The sequence below is a fragment of the Dendrobates tinctorius genome, unplaced genomic scaffold (assembly GCF_039654945.1).
Source record: "Dendrobates tinctorius isolate UK_male_01 unplaced genomic scaffold, ASM3965494v1 ptg000051l, whole genome shotgun sequence".
Lineage (NCBI taxonomy): Eukaryota > Metazoa > Chordata > Amphibia > Anura > Dendrobatidae > Dendrobates > Dendrobates tinctorius.
This window is the reverse complement of record NW_027361719.1, coordinates 7,374,753-7,401,358: the sequence shown is the minus strand read 5'-3', so window position 1 is coordinate 7,401,358 and position 26,606 is coordinate 7,374,753. Positions and strand designations below refer to the sequence as shown.

Sequence of the window (26,606 nt, the reverse complement as noted above, 5' to 3'; positions counted from 1 at the left end):
GCCCCTTGGAAGAGACGTGGAGGAGGCTCCTCATAAATAAATATTCCCATTAGAAAAGAGCGGGTCTCCTATAATTGTAATGCCCATGCACTAAGTGTATGGGCTGACAAACATTTACCCCTGGGGGGTATGCATGAACATACTGTATAGCCATTTTTTTTACGGCCATCATAAACACCCTTTAAAAAAATTATGTGGGTGTTGCATCACGGACCACGGTCATCCTGGTGATATGGTGGTGGAGGATGAGGATAAGGAGAAGGACAAGAGAAAATCGCCAAAATCAGGAAGCGTATACCCATGTCTGGGTGTGAAGAAGTGAATGGGAATAGACCTCCCAAAAAAAGACACTGGATTTAAGTTTATGTTACTCTGCTATCATTCGGTGATGTTCAGAAGGCTGGCCCAATCCAGCCCTTGTTCATTTTTATAAGAGTCAGCCTGTCAACATTTTCAGATTCGCTTATCAGTTATAATAATTCCACCAGCAGCACTAAAAACCCGCTCTGACAAAACGCTAGCGGGAGGGAAGGCCAGAGCCTCCAAGGCATAGAGAACCAGTTCATGCCATGTGTCCAGCTTGGATACCCAATAATTATAAGGCACAGAGGAAACATGGAGGACGTTGGTATGGCCAGCAATGTACTCCCGCAGCATCTTCTGAAACTTTGCACTCCTTGTGAGAGTACCCTGCGCCTCAGGGCCTGTGTGATGGGGGAGTCTGAAAAAACTCTCCCAGAACTTTCACAGTGCTCCCCTGCCTCTGCTGGATTGTAGTTGTGTCTCTCTCGCCTGTACTCCTTGGTTGTCCAATGAACTGTGACCTCTGCCGCCAGCGTTTTCAGATGGAAATTATTTTAATAATTCCGCAACAAGGGCCTTCTGGTGCTGCCCCATTTTAGTAGACCTGTCTGCCCCAGGAATAAGAGATAAAAAGTTCTCCTTGTAGCGTGGGTCTAGAAGTGTCACCAACCAGTAGCGACTGTCACCCAAAATTTTGGGAACGTGAGGGTCATGGGAAAGGCAGCGTAAAACATAAAGCATAAACTCAGCCATGCGTGCCAGACTGCTAACAGGCAAGACATCCGTGTCCTCACCAGGAGGATGACTGACCATGCTGTCCTCCTCCTCCATGTTCTCAGGCCATCCATGCTGAAGAGATGGTATGACAGTTGTGCAGGTAGTACCGTCTATAGTGCATGAAACTAGCTCTTGTTCTTCCTTCTCCTCTTCTTCATTGTCACCTAATCCACATTGGGATGACATGAGGCTGGGCTGTGTGTAATTAACCCATATGGTTTCTTGCTCCATTTCATCGTGCTCTGCCTACAATGCATCCTCTTTTATTGTGAGCAGAGAGCGTTTCAGAACACAGAGAAGATCTTGGTGGAGTCCACAAAGTTTTGGAGGATGGGACATATGTCTGAAATCCATGTCCACACCTGAGGTCTTATGTGTGGAGTCTGAACTGAATACCGACGGTCTTATTGACTATTGATGCTGGTAGTTAAAACTGCCCTCTTCTGCTCACAAATCCTTTCCAACATCTGCAGTGTAGAGTTCCAAAGCATGGGGACATCACACACCAGTCGGTGAACCAGAAGCAAGCACGGCAAGGGCGACGGAAGCTGTAACTGAGTTTCTAAAATGGGCACATTGGTGGCGTACTTTGACAAGCAGATCCGGCAGCTCCGGGTAGGTTTTGAGAAACCGCTGAACCACAAAGTAAAGCACATGGGCCAGGCATGGCACTTGTGTCAGTTCGCCTCTCCTCAGAGCTGCCACTCGGTTCCGACCATTGTCACACACTACCATGCGTGGCTGTAGGTTCATCAGTGTCAGCCACAGATCTGCCTGCTCTTTCAGAGCTGTTCACAACTCTTCAGCATTTTGCGGTTTGTCACCTAAGCATATTAGCTTTAGCACAGACTGTTGCCTCTTGGCTGAGGCAGTGCTGCAGTACTTCCAGCTTGTGACTGATGTGGTCATTTTGGAGATGGAAAGCTGAAGAGGAGGAGTAGGATGAGGTGCAGGAGCTGTAGACTGTGGGGTCAGACTTGATTGACCTAGGGCCCGCAATCCTCGGTGTCGGTTGGACGTGTTCCATCCCAAGGTCCGACTTGGTCCTGACTTCCACTGTTAACTCAGTGTGCCATCAGCGAGATGTACTGTCCCTGCCCACATGGACTTGTTCACGTGTCCATGTTTAGGTAGACTTTCCCTTTAGCTGCACTGATGAGGGCACGGCTAATGTTGTGGGTCACGTGCTTGTGTAATGTGAGGAAGGCACACCGGGAGAAAGAGTTGCAGCTGGGGACCGAGTACTGAGGGACGGCCGTCGTCTTCCGCTTGCGGAAAGATTCCTTCTCTATGAGCCTAAAACGCAACATTTCGAGCACAAGCTATCGCAAAATGTGTGAATTTAGTAGTGTGGCCTGTGGGGTGTTGGCTGCGTATTTGTGCTTGCGTTCCAAGGACTGGGGTATGGACAACTGAATGCTGTGCTAGGACAAGAATGTGGACTTGCTTGCTGATGGTGCTAGTTGAGTGTGTGCAACGACAGATGCAGGGCTGGAGGCATCTTCGAACAACAGAAGAAGCAGTGGTGTCACCTGCAGACACTGTTCCTGAACCCTGGGGTTCGGCGCACAAAGTTGGGTGCTTGCTGTCATGTGCCTGATCATGCTAGTGGTGGTTAGGCTGGTAGTTTTGCTACCCCTGCTGATGCTGGCCTGGCAGGTGGTGCACATGGCCTTTTTGGGGTTATTGGCAGATTCTTTAAAAAGCAACCAGACTCGGGAAGACCTAACAGTTGGACTGGCAACTTCCGTCGTGTTGGTGTTACAGGGAACGGTTGCTCGCCTTCTGTCTGCGGCCGCCACACTGCTTCTTCCTGATTGTTGCGGTGCTACACCTCCCTCTCCCTGTGTGCTGCTCTCCTCGCTCTGCGTGTCCTCCTGCCAGCTTGGGTCAGTTACTATATCATCCACCACCTCATCTTCCACTTCCACACCCTGGTCCTCCTCCTGACTTTCTGGCAATTGTGTCTCATCCTCGTCCACCTCTTGTGACACTTTCCCACTGTTGTCTTCGTGTGACCATGGCTGCTCAAATATTTGGGCATCGCTACATGCAAACTCCTCTTGCCCCACTTCAGGTGGACCATGCGAGAGGTACCCTAATCTATAAATGAAAAAGGGAACAGCTCTTTGGAGTGTTCAAGTGTGGATCAGTTGTCTCCGGGCACTCGGCATGGTGGGAGTAAGGAGGATCAGGGTGAGGAATATGCTGTCCAGACTCCCGGCTACTGAGACTTGACTGTGTGGAAGACAGGGTGGTGGTGGTAGTGACTGGAAGCATTATCCACTATCCAACCAACAAACTTTTGACACAGCTCTGGGTTCAATAGTGGTGTGCTGCGGTTCCCTAATAATTGGGACAGGGAGGTTGGGCAAGAAGATGTGGGTGTTTGTTGTGGCACAATTTCAGCTTGCCCACGGCCTCGGCCTCAACCTCTGCATGCACCATCACCATCACATCCAGTTCATCATCCCTTGCCACGCGCTTTGCCCATTTAAAATGGAGGACGATATTTTCCACGTTCACTTCAAATGGCTGAATTTGGAACAAACTTACATGTTTTAAATAGCTAGCATGTAGGTAACTATTTTTATCAGTAAACTGATGTCAATAACTTCGCTAACACACTACAACAAAATTTAAAGGGAGGCCAGAAATGGCAGAATTTTGTGTGCACTTTTTATCTCTGATCCGTGTGATGGACAAACCACAGTTTTACATAGATGGATTTTTAGCGCTGTAATATGGAAAGGATCTGGCTCTATTCTGCAGTGTCAACAATCAAATGAAGCAGAAAAACGGTGTTCTCTGGATTGCTTTTTAAGGCCAGGGTCACACTTGCGAGAAACTTGCACGAGTCTCGCGTCTCAATACCTCGCACTGCCGCCGGCACTCGGACCGGAGAGCTCAACTACATAGAAATACATGCAGCCGCACACTCTGGTCTGAGTGCCGGCAGCAGTGACGGGTATTGAGACGCGAGACTCGTGCAAGTTTCTCGCAAGTGTGACCCCGGCCTAAGAAAATAATCAGGATTAAGATCCAAAAAAAAAATTATTCCTGGCCCCTGATACCTGGGGCTATGTCTAGAAATATCTGTAATAGCAGGCAGCAGCAGACAGAACTGGAATGGACCCTCTTGCTATATGCACTGCAGTCTGCCACATACACTGTCTGCCTGCCTAGCACTGATATCTATGCAGCTGGATTAGTCCTGAGAAGGACTTTTAGTTGAGATGGATATGTGTCTAATGTATTGTGATATACCTATACTAGCTAAGACACAAGCAAATCTCTCCCTAGTTCAGCAGCAAGTCTCCCTACACTGCTTGATTCCGTAGTAGACTGTGACGAGCATGGTGGCGCAAATTCTTATATAGACCTGATGATGCTGTGTGGCCAGCCAATCACTGTAACACCACAACCAACATGGCTGCGGCATTACAGTATGTGGCAGACAATCCCTGCATGTTCATTGGCTCTCTAAAGAACACCAAACATGCAGGGCAGGGACCTGAGCTCCCGCCGAGCAACCCCGGAAATACTCGGCGGGCTCTGAGCATCTCGGGCAGTGAGATGCTCGGACGAGAAATCATTAGTGGCAAGCATGCTCGCTCATCACCAGTTAAAATGTAATAACAGGAGATCAAAAGATCATAGGTCATATCTACACCAAAATAGTATCAATAAAAATGTCAGCACAACACGCAAAAAATAAGCCCTCAAGCAGCTCCAAATCACAAAAATGGAGACGCTATGGGTCTTGGAAAATAGCGACTATATTTTTTTTTTACAAACTATGGCCAATAATACACTGCTATTGCCATAAAATAGAAAGGATAACAGAAACCCCATCAGAAGCTCTAAAATGTAGCCTGAACATAATCTTCTACATAGAACAAATCCGTAACGTAGCACACAGTATATACTATATATATATATATACACTCACTGGCCACTTTATTAGGTACACCATGCTAGTAACGGGTTGGACCCCCTTTTGCCTTCAGAACTGCCTCAATTCTTCGTGGCAGAGATTCAACAAGGTGCTGGAAGCATTCCTCAGAGATTTTGGACCATATTGACATGATGGCATCACACAGTTGGCGCAGATTTGTCGGCTGCACATCCCTGATGCGAATCTCCCGTTCCACCACATCCCAAAGATGCTCTATTGGATTGAGATCTGGTGACTGAGGAGGCCATTTGAGTACAGTGAACTCATTGTCATGTTCAAGAAACCAATCTGAGATGATTCGAGCTTTATGACATGGCGCATTATCCTGCTGAAAGTAGCCATCAGATGCCTGTTCTTAGCTGAGAGGAGTGGTACCCAGTGTGGTCTTCTGCTGCTGTAGCCCATCTGCCTCAAAGTTCGACGCACTGTGCGTTCAGAGATGCTCTTCTGCCTACCTTGGTTGTAACGGGTGGCAATTTGAGTCACTGTTGCCTTTCTATCAGCTCGAACCAGTATGCCCATTCTCCTCTGACCTCTGGCATCAACAAGGCATTTCCGGCCACAGAACTGCCGCTCACTGGATTTTTTTTCTTTTTCGGACCATTCTCTGTAAACCCTAGAGATGGTTGTGCGTGAAAATCCCAGTAGATCAGCAGTTTCTGAAATACTCAGACCAGCCCTTCTGGCACCAACAATCATGCCACGTTCAAAGGCACTCAAATCACCTTTCTTCCCCATACTGATGCTCGGTTTGAACTGCAGGAGATTGTCTTGACCATGTCTACATGCCTAAATGCACTGAGTTGCCGCCATGTGATTGGCTGATTAGAAATTAAGTCTTAACACACAGTTGGACAGGTGTACCTAATAAAGTGGCCAGTGAGTGTATATATATATATATAGCAAAACAACACATAGACCAGCTAACCTCCGAGCTATGGATAGTAAATACCTGTTTCCTCTGTGTTGCACGGACCAAGACTGGGAACAAGTCCAACAATGTAGAAATCAAGGCAGAAAAGTCCAGCAAGCGGAAACTTCAGGTGGTATAATAAAATCCAAGAATTTTTATTGCAGATAATTTAATTTAGGAGGCGCTGTTGTGACTATGAATGCTGGTCTTTACAAGAAACTCAACCTGCAGGATTTGGAGGATATAAGTACTTATATTGAGTTGAGACAGGATCCTACATCAGATTTCAATAAAAAAATGAATGTCTTGTTACATAAAGGGCTAGGAACGAGTGCCATTACAAACAAAATTATGAAGTATCTGTATGTAGAGAATCCCAGTATTCCAGTTTATCACTCACTTCCTAAGGTTCATAAGGAAATTTTTCCTCTACCTATGAGACCTATAGTCTCTGGTATAAGTTCCTTTAATGAAAGGCTTGGAGAATGGCTGGATCATTTTTTGAAACCTCTAGTCCCATTGACACCTAGTTTTCTTGGGGATTACAGGGATTTTGTTGGAGTCTTGGAGAAAATACAGTGGCAGAATAATTATGTTTGGTTGTTATGTGATGTTGTGGGACTTTATCCCTCTATCCCACATCATATAGCTTTGAGATGCATTAGGTACTATTTACATCGGTACAGCTCATATGATACAAACATTCAAAATTTTATTATTTCTGCAATAGAGTTTCTCCTTGAACACAACTATTTTTCATTTAACAATAGATTTTTCTTACAAACTCAGGGCGTTAGCATGGGAGCATGCTTTTCCCCGTCCCTTGCTAATATAGTCATGGCCACATGGGAGGAAAATTTAATTTTTTGTGATGATAACCCTTATAAATATGGTATTGTCTAACTAGGAAGATATATTGATGATTTGATGTTTATTTGGGATAAAAATGTTTTGGGAGATACTTTTATTAGTGATTTTTCCAACTATCTAGATACCAATGACTACAATCTTAAATTTACCAGCTCAGTACATAATTTTTCGGCCAATTTTCTGGACTTGACTCTAAGGGTACTGTCACACTTAGTGATGTACCAGCGATTCCGACCAGCGATATGACGCAGTCAGGATCGCTGGTACATCGCTAAGTGGTCGCTAGTGAGCTGCCACACAGGCAGATCTCACCAGCGACATCGCAGGGGACGGGGGTCGCTACTTACCTGTCAGACGAGGCGATCCTGCATCCTCCCAGCCGTGTCCACGCGTCGCTCATCTCTCCACAGGAAGCGCCGCAGGAAGCTGACGACGAGAAACAGTCCTGGATGTTCTCGCGCGATCAGCGATGAGCAGCGGGGGAGCCAGTCGTAGGTAAGTATCAGACCCAGAGATATTGCTAGCAATATCGCTATAACGTCACTAGTTATAGCGATATTGCTAGTGATATCTCTTAGTGTGACAGTACCTTAACAGGTGATTTGATCACACATCAGATTAATATTTCATCATACAGAAAAAATACGTATTGTAATAGTATTCTAGCGGCTAATTCCAATCATCCCAAACGGATGATTGCGGATTTAGCCTGCACCAGACTAAGTGAACGAGGTTATCCCAGTTATTATCTGGAAAGAGCAAGAAAACTGGTATATAATATGGATAGAGCCCATTTGTTGTACTCTAAAAATAAAAAGACAAAATGCAATAATATTGGTAATGGTTCAAATAAAGTTACTTTTACTACATCTTTTAGTCCTTAGTATCATAATATTGTTGCGATTATTAAGAAATATCTGCCCATTCTGTGTCAAGATAAAATTTTAAAAACACTGGTAGATAGTGAATCTATTTTGTTTGTTGCCAAACGTGCCCCCATTCTAAAGGTACTGTCACACTTATCGATGTACCAGCGATCCCGACCAGCGATATGACGCGGTCAGGATCGCTGGTACATCACTAAGTGGTCGCTAGAGAGCTGCCACACAGGCAGATCTCACCAGCGACATCGCAGAGGATGGGGGTCGCTACTTACCTGTCAAACTAGGCAATCCTGTGTCCTCCCGCCCGGCTCCACACTCGTCGCTCGTCTCTCCACAGGAAGCGCCGCAGGAAGCTGACGACGAGAAACAGTCCTGGACGTTCTTGCGCGATCAGCGATAACCAGCGGGGGAGCGGGTCGGAGGTAAGTATCACACACAGCGATGTCGCTAGCAATATCGTTATAACGTCACAAGTTATAGCGATATTGCTAGCGATATCGCTTAGTGTGACAGTACCTTTAGTTCACTTTTATCTTCTAGCCTTTTCAGGGATCCCTTGTCCCTTAACTCACAGGATACCAACTGGTTAAAAACCAAAGGTTTTTTCTATGGGTGTGGAGCTAATGTTTGCAAATGTTGCAAGCATGCTAAAAAATCTAAAACATTTATGTCTATGCACAATAATAACATTTTTGATATTTTTTCATATATTAATTGTAATACCAGCAATGTTATCTATTTAATTAATTGTGAAATTTGCAACAAACAGTATGTAGGTTGCGCTATGAATACATTAAAAAAAAGGATCAGAAAACATCTTTCTGATGCAGTTAATTTGCCACCAGCAGAAGCCTCTGTAGTTTCCCGACATTTTTCACAAATACATGGGGGTGATGTCAAGGGTTTTTCTATTATAGGCATTGAACAGGTTAAAAAACCAGAAAGAGGGGGGAATTATCACAAAAAAATTCTTGCAAGAGAAAGCAAATGGATGTTTCTTTTAGATACAAGGTTACCGCATGGATTCAATAATAGAATGGATCTAGCAATACATCATGCTTTTCCAAGTAGTGCTATTATATCTCAGTCATAATGTTTTCATTATATAACACCGTTGTATTAATGTAATAATGTGTGTTTTTAATTATTTCTTTATCCTGGTCAGATAACTTTGTTAGCGCAGGTACTGTTCACATTGATGCTTTTTTTCTCTACTTGTTTCCGGAAGCTATAGAGTTAACATTGAAGGATGTTATCCATACCTGTTACTACTTCTTGATTATGAGGTTAAGAAATGTTTTTTCTACTTAAGAATGTTGTAGTATTTCAGAAGCAGTTTGAGACCGTGAAGAAGGCGGCAGTTGTTACCCCCGAAACGCGTAGTCTGTTCAGCATTATGTCTGCATCTTGTTACTGAACTCTGGATTTTTTATATTATCTGCAATAAAAATTCTTGGATTTTATTATACCACCTGAAGTTTCCGCTTGCTGGACTTTTCTGCCTTTATTTCTATATATACGTACAGTTGTGGCCAAAAGTATTGACACCCCTGCAATTCTGTCAGATAATACTCACTTTCTTCCTGAAAATGATTGCAATCACAAATTCTTTGTTATTATTATCTTCATTTAATTTGTCTTAAATGAAAAACCAAAAAGAATTGTCCTAAAGCCAAATTGGATATAATTCCACACCAAACATAAAAAAGAGGGTGGACAAAAGTATTGGCACTGTTCGAAAAATCATGTGATGCTTCTCTAATTTGTGTAATTAACAGCACCTGTAACTTACCTGTGGTACCTAACAGGTGTTGGCAATAACTAAATCACACTTGCAGCCAGTTGACATGGATTAAAGTTGACTCAACCTCTGTCCTGTGTCCTTGTGTGTACCACATTGAGCATGGAGAAAAGAAAGAAGACCAAAGAACTGTCTGAGGACTTGAGAAACCAAATTGTGAGGAAGCATGAGCAATATCAAGGCTACAAGTCCATCTCCAAAGACCTGAATGTTCCTGTGTCTACCGTGCGCAGTGTCATCAAGAAGTTTAAAGCCCATGGCACTGTGGCTAACCTCCCTAGATGTGGACGGAAAAGAAAGATTGACAAGAGATTTCAACGCAAGATTGTGCGGATGTTGGATAAAGAACCTCGACTAACATCCAAACAAGTTCAAGCTGCCCTGCAGTCCGAGGGTACAACAGTGTCAACCCGTACTATCCGTCGGTGTCTGAATGAAAAGGCTACTGCATGGTAGGAGACCCAGGAAGACCCCACTTCTTACCCCGAGACATAAGAAAGCCAGGCTGGAGTTTGCCAAAACTTACCTGAAAAAGCCTAAAACATTTTGGAAGAATGTTCTCTGGTCAGATGAGATAAAAGTAGAGCTTTTTGGGCAAAGGCATCAACATAGAGTTTACAGGAGAAAAAAAGGCATTCAAAGAAGAGAACACGGTCCCTACAGTCAAACATGGCAGAGGTTCCCTGATGTTTTGGGGTTGTTTTGCTGCCTCTGGCACTGGACTGCTTGACCGTGTGCATGGCATTATGAAGTCTGAAGACTACCAACAAATTTTGCAGCATAATGTAGGGCCCAGTGTGAGAAAGCTGGGGCTCCCTCAGAGGTCATGGGTCTTCCAGCAGGACAATGACCCAAAACACACTTCAAAAAGCACTAGAAAATGGTTTGAAAGAAAGCACTGGAGACTTCTAAGGTGGCCAGCAATGAGTCCAGACCTGAATCCCATAGAGCACCTGTGGAGAGATCAAAAAATGGCAGTTTAGAGAAGGCACCCTTCAAATATCAGGGACCTGGAGCAGTTTGCCAAAGAAGAATGGTCTAAAATTCCAGCAGAGCTTTGTAAGAAACTCATTGATGGTTACCGGAAGTGGTTGGTCGCAGTTATTTTGGCTAAAGGTTGTGCAACCAAGTATTAGGCTGAGGGTGCCAATACTTTTGTCTGGCCCATTTTTGGAGTTTTGTGTGAAATGATCAATGTTTTGTTTTTTGCCTCATTCTCTTTTGTGTTTTTTTCATGTAAGAGAAATTAAATGAAGATAATAATACCAAAGAATTTGTGATTGCAATCATTTTCAGGAAGAAACTGAGTATTATCTGACAAAATTTCAGGGGTGTCAATACTTTTGGCCACAAATGTGTATATACCGGGTGAGTCATAAAGGACGGACGTTTTTAAACTAATCATAAAATCGTTAAATATTTATTAAATATAAATGTATTCACAGATTTGGTTACGTATACTAATAGCATTTGACAAATTCAAGTGTGGAAAACAACATCTGCCATGTGGTGGCCATTATCAGTGATGCATTTCCAAAGGCGTTCTTGGAAGTTGGCATCAACACGTTCCAACACAACTCTGTCGATTTGGGCAACTTCCACTCGAATAGCTTCCTTCAGTTCTTGTAATGATCGAGGCTTAAGCTTGTATACACATGATTTGAGGTGACCCCATAAGTAATAATCGCACATGGACAGGTCTGGGGACCTAGGAGGCCAATTAATATCGCCAAACCTGGAAATGATGCGACCAGGGAAGAGAGGGCGAAGAACGTTCATTGTTGCTCCGGCTGTGTGGGCCGTTGCCCCATCTTGTTGAAACCACACACTAGAGATGGGGATATGTTGCCGTCGTAACTCAGGAACAAAGAAGTTATTTATCATGGCGATATAACGTTGTGAGTTCACGGTAACAGTATTGCCATTATCGCCTTCGAAAAAGTACGGACCGATCACGCCATATTTGCCCATAGCGCACCACACCGTTACCTTAGGGCTGTGCAGCGGTACGTGCCGTTCGTGGAGCCCCCGGTGGTCGTTTGTTCATTAGTGTACCTCGTGTACGGAGTGCTTCAACCCAACGTAGGATAGTGTTACGAGCGGGAACAGCTTGATTTCTGTGAATATTGAAATGACGCCGAAACTCACGCTGAACGGCTGTGATACACTCATTATTCTTGACAAAACTGTCGTACGCAAAAACGCGATGTTCTATCGTCCACGGCACCATAGCTTAAACTGAAACTAAAATAAAAACAATGCTTTCACCTCACAAACATAACCCCGCCTCCCGCACATCTCTACCTCCACCTGGTGGTGAGTTATAGCCACTTCAAATACATCCGTCCTTTATGACTCACCCGGTATATATACTAAATAATATATAGTATTATTCTAAAGCATAAAGAAAAGCAGTATTTAACCCCTTTCCTACATTAGACATACTATTTCGTCCATGTGACCTGGGAACTAAGTCTCAAGCACAGAATAGTACGTCTAGCGCGATCAGCGGCACTCACGGGGGGAGCGCTGCTGATCGCGGCCGGGTGTCAGCTGATTATCACAACTTACACCCGGCACTATGTGTCAGGGGCGGTCATGGACCGCCGCCGACACATTAACCCCCGGCACACTGCGATCAAACATGATCGCAGTGTACCGGCGGCATAGGAGAGAAGCGCGCAGGGAGGGGGCTCCCTCCGTGCTTCCCTGAGACCCCAGCAGCAGCGCGATGTGCAGCGCTGCTGGAGGGGCCTCCTTCCCTGCAGGTCCCCGGATCCAATATGGCGGCGGGGAACTTCGGAGGCCTGCAGGGAGCTGGCTTCCTCACTGCCTGCAGAGCATAGGCATGAGGAAGCCTGTGTAGCGCCTGTGTCAGATCGCTGATCTGTCACAGCGATCTGTTATGAGTTCATTTTCCCCTTCACCATTGAGGTCTGATGAACTCCCTCTTCTGGTGAAGGAAGGTAGTGAGGCTGATTACCAAGCACCTGAGCTGGGAGAGGATGACAGGGCGACGGGGATCTCTGACTGGATATAAGGCAGCCGACGCCCTTCTGCCTCGCTGGTGATTTCTCTGTGGAATTCTAGGAGACCAGTCTGATTCCTGCTCCTCAAAAGCTAAGTTTTCTGCTTTGCCTTTTTGCATTTGTGTTTTGGTTTTAGTTTGCCTTGTTTTTCTGGATTCTGCCATTCCCTGCTGGGGTGAGATGAATTCCTTTTAGTCGGTTTGCTCTGTCTTCAGAAAATACCTGAGTACTGACATAGTCTTTTTGAAGCCTAGTGTCTTCAGGGCCTTTTTCCGTCAGTCTGTTGGCTCTTATTTTGATAGGGTTTTTCGCGGATTGCAGACAGCAGCCTTCCTATCCTGTCCTATCTAGTTAGCTTGGGCCCCATCATTTGCTCAGTCTATCTTTCTATCTGTGTTAGTGTTTTTTCTTCTTGCTTCACCGTCATTATATGTTGGGGGCTGCCTATTGCTTTGGGGTCTGCTCTGGGGCAGTTTAGATTTCCCTTTCTGTCTTTAGGCTAGGCAGTTCTCCTGCTGTGATCGAGGGATCTAGGGCATCGTAGGAACCCCCCACGGCTACTGCTAGTTGCTGTTGATAGGTTCAGGGGTCTGCAATCCGACAGCTGCCAACTTCTCTGGTTTTCTGGACTTAGCTAACATTTCTGTTTTTGCCTCCTACGGTGACTCATTCATAACAGCGATCTGTGATGTGACAGATCAGGGATCTGTCACATGACAGTGATGTCCCCCCTGTGACAATGTAATAAAGTTATGAAAAACTGTAAAAATAATTTATAAAAAAATCGCTAAATAAATAAAAAAAAAATTCCCTAATAAATTCATTTTTTGAAAATAAAAAAAATAAATAAAAGTACACATATTTGGCATCGCCGCGTCCGTAACGACCTGCCCTATAAAACTGTCCCACTAGTTAACCCCTTTATTGAACCCCTTAAAAAATAAAAATAAAAAACGAAGCAAAAAATAATGCTTTATCATCATACCGCCAAACAAAAAGTGCAATAACGCACAATCAAAAAGACGGATATAAATAGCCATGGTACCGCTGAAAACGTCATCTTGTCCCGCAAAAAACAAAACACCACACAGCGTTATCTGCAAAAAAATAAAAAAGTTATAGCTCGCAGGATAAAGCAATGCAAAAATAATTATTTTTTATATAAAATTGTTTTCATTGCAAAAAAACGCCAAAACATAAAGACATAAATGAGGTATCGCTATAACCGTAGTGACCTGAAGAATAAAACCGCTTTATCAATTTTACCGCACGTGGAATGGTGTAAACGCACCCCCCAAAAGAAATTAATGAAACGCTGGTTTTTGTTCATTCTGCATCCCAAAAATCGGAATAAAAACGATCAAAAAATGTCACGTGTCCAAAAATAGTACCAATAAAAGCGTCAACTCGTCCCCCAAAAAATAAGACCTCACATGACTCGGTGGGTCAAAATATGGAAAAATTATAACTCTCAAAATGTGATGATGCATAAACTATTTTTACAATAAAAAGCGCCTTTTAGCGTATGACAGCTGCCAAACATAAAAACCAGCTATAAATAGTAAATCAAACCCCCCGTTATCACCCCCTTAGTTAGGAAAAAATAATAAAATAAAAAGTATTTATTTCCTTTTTCCCATTAGGGCTAGGGTTAGGGATAGGGTTAGGGCTAGGTTTAGGGCTAGGGTTAGGGGTGTGTTGGGGTTAGGGTTGGAGTTAGAATTGGGGGGTTTCCACTGTTTTGGCACATCAGGGGCTTTCCAAACGCGACATGGCGTCCGATCTCAATTCCAGCCAAAAAAGTCAATTGGCGCTGCTTCCCTTCCGAGCTCTGCCATGCGCCCAAATAGTGGTTTACCCCCACATGTGGGGTATCAGCGTACTCACGACAAATTGCACAATAACTTTTGGGGTCCTGTTAAACTTGGGAAACTAAAAATTGAGGGTGAAAAGATCATTTTTGTGGAAAAAATATGATTTTTTAATTGTACGGCTGCACGTTATAAACTTCTGTGAAGCCCTTGGGGGTTCAAAGTGCTCACAGATAAGTTCCTTGGGGGGTCTAGTTTCCAAAATCGGGTCAATTGTGGGGGTTTTCCTCTGTTTAGGTACATCACGGGCTCTCCAAATGTGACATGGCATCCGATCTGAATTCCAGCCAATTTTGCAGTGAAAAAGTCAAATGGTGCTCCTTCCCTTCTGAGCTCTGCCATGCACCCAAACAGTGGTTCCCCCCCACATATCAGGTATCAGTGTACTCAGGACAAATTGCACAATAACTTTTCCAGTCCAATTTCTCCTGTTACCCTTGGTAAAATAAAAGAATTGAACCTGAAGTAATTTTTTTTGTGAAAAAAAGTTAAATGTTCATTTTTTTTTAAACATTCAAAAATTTCCTGTGAACCACCTGAAGGGTTAATAAACTTCTTGAATCTGGTTTTGAGCACCTTGGGGGGTGCAGTTTTTAGAATGGTGTCACTTTTGGGTATTTTTTATCATATAGACCCCTCAAAGTGACTTCAAATGTGATGTGGTCCGTAAAAATAAAATGGTGTAAAAATGAGAAATCGCTGGTCAACTTTTAACCCTTATAACTTACTAATTTTGGTTCCCAAATTGTGCTGATATAAAGTAAACATGTGGGAAATGTTACTTATTAATTTTTTTGCATGCCATATCTCTGTGATTTAAGAGCATAAAAATTCAAAGTTGGAAAATTGCGAAATTTTCAAAATTTTCACCAAATTTCCATTTTTTTCACAAATAAATGCAAGTTATATGAATGAAATTTTACCACTAACATGAAGTACAATATGTCATGAGAAAGCCTTGTAAGAATCACTGGGATCTATGGAAGCGTTCTTGAGTTATTACCTCATAAAGGGACAGTAGTCAGAATTGTAAAAATTGGCCGGGCATTAACATGCAATCCACCCTTGGGAGTAAAGGGGTTAAGAGACAAGCTCTAAGAATAGAAGATCAGAATATGGAGAACATGTGCAGTGTTTATCCTCTAAAATAAATATTCTTTCTAAGGCTGTGTGCACACACTGCGGGATCTGCTGCGGATTGATCTGCGCAGATTTTCAAAATCCGCAGATAAATCCGCAGGTCTGCGGTTTATCTGCGGATTATCCTGTGGTTTTGCCCTGCAGTTTCACCATCTCCACAATGGAGAAGATGGTAAACCGCTGCGGAATCCGCAGAAAGAATTGACATGTCAATTCTTTCTGTGGTTTAGAAACCGCAGAAAATCCGCGTGGAAAATTCTGCAGCATCTGCACTGCGGTTTCCATTTCCCATAGGGAATAATGGTACTGTACACAGCAGCAGTCTCAATCTAATTTTGTAGATACTGCTCTCCCAGTTGTGCAGGGGATGGTAATTCTCTATGGAAACCTTAATCTGACCCTTGACCCAACTTTGGATAACTCCACAGAGAAAGCCTCACTATCATCCGCAGCAATTAAGATGTACCTTTCTTCAGCTTCAGTTATGTGATCCATGGCACCTTTCACATTCATCTGCTAGAGACTACTCCTTTTTTCCTTATTCTCACAACACATGTAGTCAAATCGATTATATCTTGGTGTAGCACCATGCATTACAATGGCAACCAGAAACAGATATTGCCAGCATCCTTTGGTCTGACCATGCCCCCATGTTTTGTTCGTTTTCTATCTCATCACTCTCCAAACCAATCTGGTCTTGGAAGTTAACCTTTTTTTTATTAGACCCAACATACACTCAAAAAATAATAAACATTATCAACAATTTCACACAAAATCACAACACATATACCACATCACAAACAATAAAATGTGAAGATCTAAGGCTATGTGCACACACTGCGGATTCACCAGCGGATTTTTCCGTGCGGATCCGCAAGTAAAACCGCAGGTAAATTGATCTGTGGTTTTCCTGCGGATTGGCCAGCGGTTTTCCCCTGCGGTTTGACACCTGGACAATGGAATAGGTGGCAAACCGCAGCGGAATCCGCAGAAAGAATTGACTTGTCAATTCTTTCTGCGGACTCAAAACTGCAGTTTTTCTCCAGTGAAAAAACTGCAGCATGTGCACTGTGGATTGTAAATCCCATAGACTTACATGGTACTGTGCACTGTCTGCGTAACTGCTGCGGATCCGCACAGGCCAAATCCGCTGCAGATCCGCAGCAGAATCCGCACATACCCTAAAAGTTGCTCTTAGAGAATATTTTATTAAACATGGTTCATGTGTTTGGGAAAATAAACATACTGAAAAGGAACGTGTTTCAATACGCCTCTGCACCATGCAAATATCTCATGGCGCTAGCGGGGATCTCACCGAGGTCACCACAGTTCAGTCCTGCTGGGAAAGCAGAAGCTCATTCACAATTATCCATGCCCCCCGAAGAAACTAAGTAGCGTAACGCGCATTGGGGTCCCACAGTCCACATTACAGCAAGGTTCGTCTCTGACTTTACATGTTTACATTTTGTCAGGACTCTAATGTCAGGACCCTGTCAGCGTCGGCAAACTGCCACGCAGAGCAGGGTGACTTACCCACACTATGGGAGAGCGCGGGGTCCAATACTGTAGTGATGGTTCAAGCAGACAGGACCTGTGGCACTGAAAATAGCAAGGAGTCCCAGGACCTACTATCATGTGACTGCAGGGGGCGGGGCTTAGCGTCCTACTGCTGTAGATGATGTAATGTACCTACTGCAGGGAAACTATAGTAGAGGAGAGGAAAACGCAGGTCAGACAAGCGAGGGTTCGTACACGGAGAGGGCTGTGCGGTACCAGAGGGACGAGCAGAGAATAGTCGAGTAACAGGCAGAAGGTCATACATAGAGAGGTAGCGCAGTACAAGAGGGACAGACAGAACTCGTAACAGGGACAGAACTGGATCAAAACCAAACAAGCAACAAGTTATCAGGCACAAGTCACACGTACGCTCGAGGTCAACTAACTCAGCCGAGGGCAGGAGTATAACTGACACCGGACCTAGGTCAAGTGAGCATTAAATAGCCGCCCTCTGCCAGAGAGAGGCAGAAACAATTAACCCCTGTCTGACCAGGATGGGCCAAAGACAAACCCCATCCTGGATCATGACAGTACCCTCCTCTCAACGGGGGGCCACTGGACTCCCGGGTCTCTCAGGATACTTGGCGTGAAAGGCCCGGACCAACCGATCCGCATGAATCGATCAAGCAGGAACCCACGACTGGTCTTCAGGACCGTAGCCTTTCCAATGTACAAGATATTGAAGGGCCCGATGGACCAACCTAGAGTCAACAATACGTTCCACCTCGTACTCAGACTGCCCGTCTACCAAAACGGGTGGCGGGGAAGACGATGATCCCTCCCCACTGGACCCCGCAGGTTTCAAAAGGGCCCTATGAAAAACATTGGGGATACGTAGAGATGGCGGGAGACGCAACCGAAAAGCCACCAGGTTAACCGCTTTGGTAATTTCATAGGGACCAATAAATTTAGGACCAAGCTTCGCAGAGGGGACCTTGAGTCTTATATTCCTGGTAGATAACTATAACTTATCCCCAACCTGGAACACCGGCCCCACGGACCATTTTTTGTCTGCAAAAAACTTATATTTATCCTGGGCCTTCATAATGTTACTCTGGACCTCCTGCCATACCTCCCCCAAACGCTGGATAGTTTCATCTGCCCCAGGACACCCAGAGTCCAAACAGGAAAACTCTCCAAAATGTGGATGAAACCCATAGTTGCAGAAAAAGGGAGATGTACCCGTAGACTGATTAATGCGGTTGTTAAATGCAAACTCGGCCAAAGGTAACACAATACACCAATCATCCTGTCGGGCTGAGGTCAAGCAAAGCAGAATTTGCTCCAGAGACTGATTGGTCCGCTCAGTCTGCCAATTAGTCTCTGGATGGTAGGCAGATGAAAAGGACAGACCAATACCCAACCTTTTACAAAATGCCCTCCAAAATCTGGAAACAAATTGTACACCCCTATCAGACACTACATTCAAGGGTACCCCATGCAACCGCACCACATGCTCAACAAAAAATCTGGACAACGTTTCCGCATTAGGTAGAGCCGCCAAGGGTACAAAATGTGCCTGCTTACTAAACCTGTCCACCACAACCCAAACGACGGTATTACCCTTGGAGGGGAGAAGGTTGGTGATGAAATCCATGGACAAATGAGTCCATGGTCTCTCAGGAATAGGCAGTGGTACCAATTCCCCGGCCAGCCGGTTATGGGGGGTTTTCGCAAGGGCACAAACATCACAAGCAGACACATATTCCCCAACATCAGAGGCTAAAGAAGACCACCAGAATATTCTAGCGATGGCCTTCTGGGTAGCCGAGATCCCTGGTTGTCCACTCAGAACTGAGTCGTGGAATTCCCGGAGGACCTTGATACGAAATTGAGCTGGTACGAAAAGTTTATCCACCGGCTTAACCGGAGGTGCAAGAGACTGGGCTTCCCGAATCTCCCGTTCCAACATATTAGAAATACCTGCCACCACCACCCCGGGCTGAAGAATGGAGGATGGAGGTTCAGGGGGGACACCGGATCTAAACTGTGTGACAAGGCATCAGCTCTAACATTTTTGGATCCTGGCCGAAAAGTGATAGAGAAGTGAAATCGGGAAAAAAAAGTGACCATCTAGCCTGTCTAGGAGTCAACCTTTTAGCTGACTCAATGTAAGCTAGGTTCTTGTGGTCCGTAATTATGGTTATAGGATGGACCGCCCCCTCCAAAAAATGCCTTCATTCTTCAAAGGCCAACTTCACGGCCAGAAGTTCTCGATTCCCATCATCATAGTTTCTCTCCGCAGGGGAGAATTTCTTCGAGAAAAAGGCGCAGGGTCTCAAATTAGTCAAAGTGGTGGGTCCCTGGGACAATACTGCCCCCACCCCCACCTCTGAGGCGTCCACCTCAACAATAAATGGTTCAGACTGGTCCGGTTGAATAAGAACCGGAGCAGACATGAAATTTTTTTTAAAAAACTGAAACGTCGCTATCGCTGCGGCTGACCAATTTTTGATATTGGCCCCCTTTTGAGTCATGTCTGTGAGGGGTTTAACCATCTGTGAGAACCCCCTTATAAATTTGCGATAATACTTGGCGAATCCTAGGAAACGCTGCAGAGCCTTCAAATCACAAGGTTGAACCCAATCGACAATGGCCTGCACCTTATTAGGATCCATGCGATACCCCTCAGCAGACACAATGAATCCCAGAAAAGACAGTTCCTGAACAAAAAATAAACATTTCTCTAGTTTAGCAAAGAGACAGTTCTCCCGAAGCCTTTGGAGAACTGCCCGAATATGACCAAGGTGAGCCTGTTTATCAGGTGAGTAGATCAGTATGGCATCCAAATACACAACCATAAAACGTCCAATAAAATCAGAGAACACGTGATTAATGAAATTTTGGAAGACCACTGGAGCATTCGTCAGACCAAAAGGCATGACCACATTTTCAAACAACCCTTCAGTAGTGAGAAAAGCAGTTTTCCACTCATCTCCTTCCCGGACTCAGATAAGGTTATACGCTCCCCGTAGATCTAATTTCGAAAGCCACTTAGCTCCGGACAACTGGTTGTACAAATCAGGAATAAGTGGGAGGGGATACGTATTTCTCACAGTTATCTTATTTAACTCTCGAAAATCAAGGCATGGGCGCAAACCACCATCTTTTTTCTTTACGAAAAAGAACCCCGCCACCACGGGAGAGACAGAAGGACGAATGTGTCCCTTACGGAGACTCTCGGAAATGTATTCCTTCATAGCAGCCCGCTCGGGACCCGAAAGGTTATACAAGCAGGCCTTGGTCAATTTAGCACCTGGAACCAGGTCAATGGCACAATCAAATGGGCGGTGTGGTGGTAAAACCTCAGCCTTATTTTCTGAGAAAACGTCCGTATAGTCTTTTAGGTACTCTGGAATACCTTCCAGACCAACGGATGACACAGACACAGAAGCAAGACATTTTTCAGAACAATAGGGACCCCATTTAACAATGTCCCGAGATTCCCAATTAATCACAGGATTATGTAATTGTAACTAGGGGAACCCCAACACCAATCCCGCAGGCAGGTTGTCCATAACAAAGCATGAAATATGTTCCTGGTGCAAGGAACTCACTTTAAGGAGAAACTCCTCTGTCAGAAATATGATGTCATTCTTAGCCAGTGGTGTTTTGTCAAAGGCAACAACATGGATAGGAGTCTCCAGCCTAACTGTCCCTAACTTACACCTGGACACCAAGTCAGAGTCAATAAAGTTCAACGACCATCCGCAATCCACAAAGGCAGAAGTGGATGTAGAGACACTCCCACAACAAAGTTCCACTTGCAGCAACATTTTTGAAAATGGAGAAAATGGTACCTGAGAGCCTGGGTGACCTCCACGACAATCACCCGGGCTCAGTCGCTTGTTGGTCAGTGGACAGGAGGGGCAATCATTTTTCCAATGTCCAGAATCGCCACAGTGAAAACAGCATTTCCCCTGGCGCCGTTGTCTCCTTTCTTTGCCCTTGAGGTCGATGGTTCCCATCTCCATGGTTTCCAATGTAGGACTGGCTCCCCTTCCTTGGGAGAATAACGGGGTCTCAATCTGCATCACTCCCCTCGCCCGTAGCCTGCGATCCATTCGGACGGCCTATGTCATAGCGTCCTCCAGGGAATCAGGCGGAGGGTGGAGAGCCAAGGCATCTTTTAGATGTTCAGACAGGCCTCTACGGAACAAACCCCGGAGGGTGGCATAATTCCAGCAGACCTCAGCAGCCCAGCATCTGAACTCTGAGCAAAACCCTCGGCTGAGAGCTTCCCCTGGCACACACTCATCACCATGTCCTCAGCCGTACGCATCCGATCAGGCTCATCATAAATATGCCCCAGGGCCTCAAAAAATGCATCCACAGTCATACGCTCAAAGGCAGTGGTCGGAAGGGAGAATGCTCAAGCCTGGGGAGGCTCCCCTTAACAGAGACATAATGACCCCCACTGTCTGACTTTCATCCCCTGAAGAGTGTGTTCTCAATGAAAAAAAAGCTTACAGCCCTCCTTGAACACTTTGAATTCCTTTTTATCTCCGGAAAAGGTATCCGGTTACTTAACTGGAGATTCAGGGGAAATTAATGTAACATCCCGAGCCCCCGATGATATAACCCCCTGCACAGTGTGAGCGATCAGCTGCTGAGACTGAGCCAGGGCTAGTTGTTCCCCCAGGAGTCTCTGAGACATCAGAGTCAGGTGCTTTACCTGCTCAGAAAGAGCGTGCATAGGATCCATCACACACACAGGAGAAGGGGAGCGGAGAAAAAAAAATGGCAACGGTCAGTTATAATGTCAGGACTCTAATGTCAGGACCCTGTCAGAGTCGGCAAACTGCCACGCAGAGCAGGGTGACTTACCCACACTATGGGAGAGCGCGGGGTCCAATACTGTAGTGATGGTTCAAGCAGACACGACCTGCGGCACTGAAAATAGCAAGGAGTCCCAGGACCTACGATCATGTGACTGCAGGGGGCGGGGCTTAGCGTCCTACTGCTGTAGGTGATGTAATGTACCTACTGCAGGGAAACTGTAGTAGAGGAGAGGAAAACGCAGGTCAGACAAGTGAGGGTTCGTACACGGAGAGGGCTGTGTGGTACCAGAGGGACGAGCAGAGAATAGTCGAGTAACAGGCAGAGGGTCATACACAGAGAGGTAGCGCAGTCCAAGAGGGACTGGCAGAACTCGTAACAGGGACAGAACCGGATCAAAACCAAACAAGCAACAAGTTATCAGGCACAAGGCACACGTACGCACGAGGTCAACTAACTCAGCTGAGGGCAGGAGTATAATTGACACCGGACCTAGGTCAAGTGAGCATTAAATAGCCGCCCTCTGCCAGAGAGAGGCAGAAACAATTAACCCCTGTGAAAAATGAGGATGAATGAACTCATGGAGATCAACATCCAACACTGCGGAGACACCATCACATGTTTCTCAACACAGTGATGCTAGAGAATTGCCCCCATCCCTTATGGGAAATATGCAAAAACATGTAAATCAAGAGCCGTGGAGACACCATCACATGTTTCTCAACGCAAGCAATGACTAGCCAGGTCTTTCACCGGGAAGGAACAACCACGGGAAGGGCCGTCTCCAATGAAGGAAACCACCTATGCCAAAACATGGTATCCATCCACAGACAGCTGTTTCGGGGTATTGCCCCTCATCAGTGTGGAGTAGGAAACTGGCTAGTAGGAGCAATGCCTAGTAAAAGACTGTGAAAAATGAGGATGAATGAACTCATGGAGATCAACATCCAACACTGCGGAGACACCATCACATGTTTCTCAATGCAGTGATACCCCGAAACAGCTGAATGTGGATGGATACCATGTTTTGGCATAGGTGATTTCTTTCATTGGAGACTGCCCTTCCCGTGGTTGTTCCTTCCCGGTGAAAGACCTGGCTAGTCATTGCTTGCGCTGAGAAACATGTGATGGTGTCTCCGCGGCTCTTGATTTACAATTAACCCCTGTCTGACCAGGATGGGCCAAAGACAAACCCCATCCTGGATCATGACACATTTATTGTTTAAGTCCCATGTACCTTCTCTAGTACTTCTGCTTATACTATTGATTGTCACTTTAGGTATTTGATTATATCTCCCTCTTTTGTGGTCTATCTTTTAGGTCCTTTTCTGATAATTAATATTGCACTATTGCACCTTATATAAGACTACTGAGAGACTTCTACCTCCTCTTTTTGAACTATCTATATACCCTTACTTTTTGGAGGTCAGGATTTATTATTAACCATTTACCAATCTGGTGTCTTTTTATGGATTTATTGTAAGGAAAAATCTTTGGTACATGTGTTTGATATTTACTTATTCAATTTGCCATATATGTACCTAACCTAGTCTGTATGTGGCATCTAGGTGTCGCTGATTCCTTTGTGTATACTACAACTAATTACATACTATTGATTTTTATTTTTCATTTGTGTATAATAAAATTTATATGTTTTTATATATTGCTCCTTGGTCCTTAATTTCTTTTTTGGGTTTCTGTGATATTAATATGGATGAGCTTTTACATTATTAGCCTTTTTTTGGATTCTCATTCATAAGTAGTTCTCAGCCTAGACGGTTGCATCTTGGCACCATCCAGGTTGAAAACTAATTATCCCTCAGCATATATTACGGTGTGGGACAGAACGATGGACAGGTGAGGGATATTGTTGTTTTTTATTTATTTTTTATTACAGAAGACGAGGGCTTTGGTGGAATTAGGCATTAGGTCAGTATCATTGTGATTGTTATTTTTAAATAAAAAGTAAAACTGTGTTTTGTTTTATTTGAAATAAAAGACATTATTCTGCCTGTGTCTTTATTTACAATACAACTGTAGTATTAGTAATGGATAGGTGTCTTATAGACATCTCTCCAGTACTAATCCGTGGGCTTGATGTCACCTGACAATACAAAGGTGACATCAAGCCCACAAATATGAACCCCACTTGCCACTGCTACAGGACAAGTGGGAAAAGTCAGGCAAGTGCCAGAATTGTTGTATCTAAAAGATGCAACTTTTCAGGGCGGCGAGGCCTGCTATCTTTTGGCTGCAGTGCCAATATCCATGGCCCCTTACAAGCCTTAGAATACCAGCCCACAGCTGTCTGCTTTAGCAAGTGTGGTTGTTAAAAATGGGGGGACCCCATGCCGTTTTTTAGCCCACAGCTGTCTGCTTTAGCAGGTGTGGTTGTCAAAAATGGGGGGACCCCATGCCGTTTTTTAAAATTATATATATAAATTATTAAAAAATGCATTGTGGGGACCCCTCTATTCTTGATAACCAGCTTTGCTAACATTGACAGCTGGGAGTTTTGCATGGCTTGTTATACAAAATACAGCGGAACCCATGCAGGTTTTTATTTACAGCGCAAGAGCTGGCTGATAAATACATCCATCAGCGGCTCCTGCTCTCACTATTATTAGCTGCAGCAGGTGTTAGTCCCATCAGCTGACACCAGCGGCCTGTGGTAGAATTTATACCTCCAATCACAGCTGAGCGCTCACGCTGTCTTTTGACAATGTGGGAACTGCAGCTGTCTGAACGGTGGGGATGATTTCACCACCATCAGAAGCAATGTTTGCCACACTGTCATGCACATGGCACACATTGTATTGTTGGGCCCCCCATTCAAGTGAATAGAGTTTGGTCTGCTGCTCAGTGTTTCTGTTGGATGACAGGCTGTATGGATGCATTATGCAACCATGAAGCCTGCCATCTAGATGGAGCAGAGCTGACTGTGAGGTCACATCCTACTGTCCTTGACTTTTCTGCAGCAAATACTCTGCAAAAAAAGTCAACCTGCGTATCTGCAGCATTTTTTTCACCATCCATTCAAGTCAATGGGTGAAAAAATGCTGAAAGAAGCGACATGCTCTATGTCAAAAAAACGCTGCAAAACACAAAATCCAGATGACAAAAATACCAATACCAAAATCTCATAGGCTTTGCTGGTCCTGTAAAAAGCCATTGAAAATTAACATAAATATGCAGCAAAAACGCCCAGTGTGAACATACCCTAAAAGTTACCAGCATATAATGTTCCATCATATTGTTACATTTGATTGACATAACTGGACAACCTCTAAAAAATATCACTTAAAAGTGATGCAGTATATGACCAAAGTAAATAAGAATAATGTATTATACTCTCCACTCTGTGTTTCAGCTCTTTTCATGTAAATGGAACAAAACAGTGATACCACTCACTGCCTATTGCGAGGAGTGTTGCAGAGGAGAACCTTGCTTTCTGTTTTAGCAATGTTGGCAGGAGGCAGAGTTTGCTAGATTATGCCACAGTCTAACTTCCCTCTGTCCATCTTCTTTATATTATATGGCTCACTGGTGGACACAGACAGGAGTTGGCCCCTGTGCAAGAACAATATATGGGTCCTTTGCAGTCCAATAGTTCATCATAATGTACAATTCCACCTTCTTTTGAAGTGGATATGGGCTCCTTTACCCAGTGGGCCCCTGATATGGCTGGTTTGGAGGAAGAAAAATAGCAATATAGTGTCTGTACTGGCTGGCTTATTGCAGTCTGTGTCATACGGAACAAAGCCTGAGCCAGCAGTGTTGAAGTAATCAAGAACCAGTTCAAAGAATCATAGAATATTAGAGTTGGAAGGGACCTCCAGGGTCATTGTGTCCAACCTCCTGCTCAATGCAGGATTCACTAGACCATCTCAGTCAGATGTCTGTTCAGTCTCTGTTTGAAGACTTCCATTGATTGTGATACTTCCTTCTCTCAACCCTATATGGTGAAGTCACTGATCCATCACAAGATTTCATATCTGTCCACTATTTCCTCTCGAAGTAAGAATTCTAGATTGCTTATTTTGCATGTTGAAACTTTGTAAAACCGTTTCTAAAATCACAATCACTTCTTTCTGCTGTGCACAACGAAGAGCAGAATCTTACAATCAGAACACAATCTTATTGTAGTACGTACCTTAGGAGCTGTTCAAGAGCAGGATAAGTCTCGCCTTAATTGTTCCGGGATTTCTGACAATTTTCAATAGTGAGGTTAATGCTTACACAGCTTAAGGCGTTTCCTTACTCTTGACTTTCCAGTTTAACTACATGTGCAATTTGGAACACTCCATGAATGAGGTTAGTTATTTAATTCATTAGAATAATAATCCATAAAAATCAATAAAAATTAGTCATATGTACTTAAGAGAGCTGGACTGGAACTGAAAATCAGCCCTGATATTTGAAAGCACACAGGTCCACCTGCTTTGCAATAATAATAAATAATAAATTTTATTTCTATAGCGCCGACATATTCCGCAGCACTTTACATTTCAGAGGGGACTAGTACAGACGATAGACATTACAGCATAACAATAATCACATAGATCATAACAGATACCAAGAGGAATGAGGGCCCTGCTCGCAAGCTTACAATTTATGAGGAGAAAAGGTAGACACGAAAGGTGGGTGGTAAAAATTGCCCTGATTGTTTGGATCACTCATAATGTTAAGTGAGTAACAGTACAGAAACAGAGGGCTGATATATG

The 26,606-nt window shown here is 44.3% G+C and overlaps 1 long non-coding RNA gene across 1 annotated transcript in view; it reads right to left on the bottom strand.

Moving 5' to 3' along the window:
* The window catches only part of LOC141091270 (uncharacterized), a 31,138-nt gene extending 5,055 nt beyond the window's left edge, over positions 1-26,083 (bottom strand). The window contains exon 1 of the long non-coding RNA XR_012232469.1: positions 26,036-26,083. This is a non-coding gene — a long non-coding RNA (uncharacterized lncRNA). The remainder of the gene's footprint in view (positions 1-26,035) is intronic.
* Between the last annotated feature and the right edge of the window lie 523 nt (positions 26,084-26,606).